Raw genomic sequence first — 839 nt, 5'->3', positions numbered from 1 at the left:
GGATTAATGTTCTGGACTACAAAGTCAATTTAAACCACAAGGTTGGCAGTTCAAGCTCACCAGCTGCTCCTCAATACAGGGTCTCTATGGGTCAGAACTGACTCAACGGCCCAACTCTTCATGTAGTGGGAAAATGGATACCACCAGTACCAGCCTCACATTCCCAAAGTTAAGGAATTCTAGTAGAAAATGAGTGCTTCTTTCCAAAGTTTATTATCCAAAATGCCAGGTCTGAATCTCCGTCACCTTCCCTGAGCCAATCTCTACTGTAACCAGGGCAGTTCTGTGTTCCAGTTGGCCAAGTTCAAGTCACCTGCCCTCTTCTGGTGATAGATTGGAATCCTAAACTAATATGGGGGGGAGGGGGGAGTGTTGTTATTGTTAAGGACCGTCAAGTTGGTCCAAACTCATGGCAACCCTGTATAGGGTTTCTAAGGAGTGACTGGTGGGTTTGAACCACCATTCTTACAGAATAGCAGTTCAGTGCTTATCCTACAGTGTCACACCAGGACTCTAATACATAACAGGTAGAGAATGAAATTCACAAAGGAAAACTGAGGCATTGATTCCAGAAGAATCAGGAACAGTTGCTGGTATTCTAAGGAGTTCTTGGGGTGGCCAACCACCTAGCCAGATTTTGTCCACATTCTCTGTTCCTTCTTCCCTGCATCTTAATTACATAAATAGGGTCACCATATCTGCACAGTTATTTCTTACCCTGGAAATAAGTCTCTGTGGTCAAATCTGTGCTTTTCAGCCAATATATGCTTTTAAATCAGGATCAGAAAGAAACAAAGGACCCTAGGATCATCAAGGGAGAAGAGCACAAGCAGAATGAG

Source organism: Chrysochloris asiatica, unplaced genomic scaffold, assembly GCF_000296735.1.
Source record: "Chrysochloris asiatica unplaced genomic scaffold, ChrAsi1.0 scaffold00023, whole genome shotgun sequence".
NCBI classification, from domain to species: domain Eukaryota; kingdom Metazoa; phylum Chordata; class Mammalia; order Afrosoricida; family Chrysochloridae; genus Chrysochloris; species Chrysochloris asiatica.
This window is presented reverse-complemented; position numbering follows the sequence as displayed.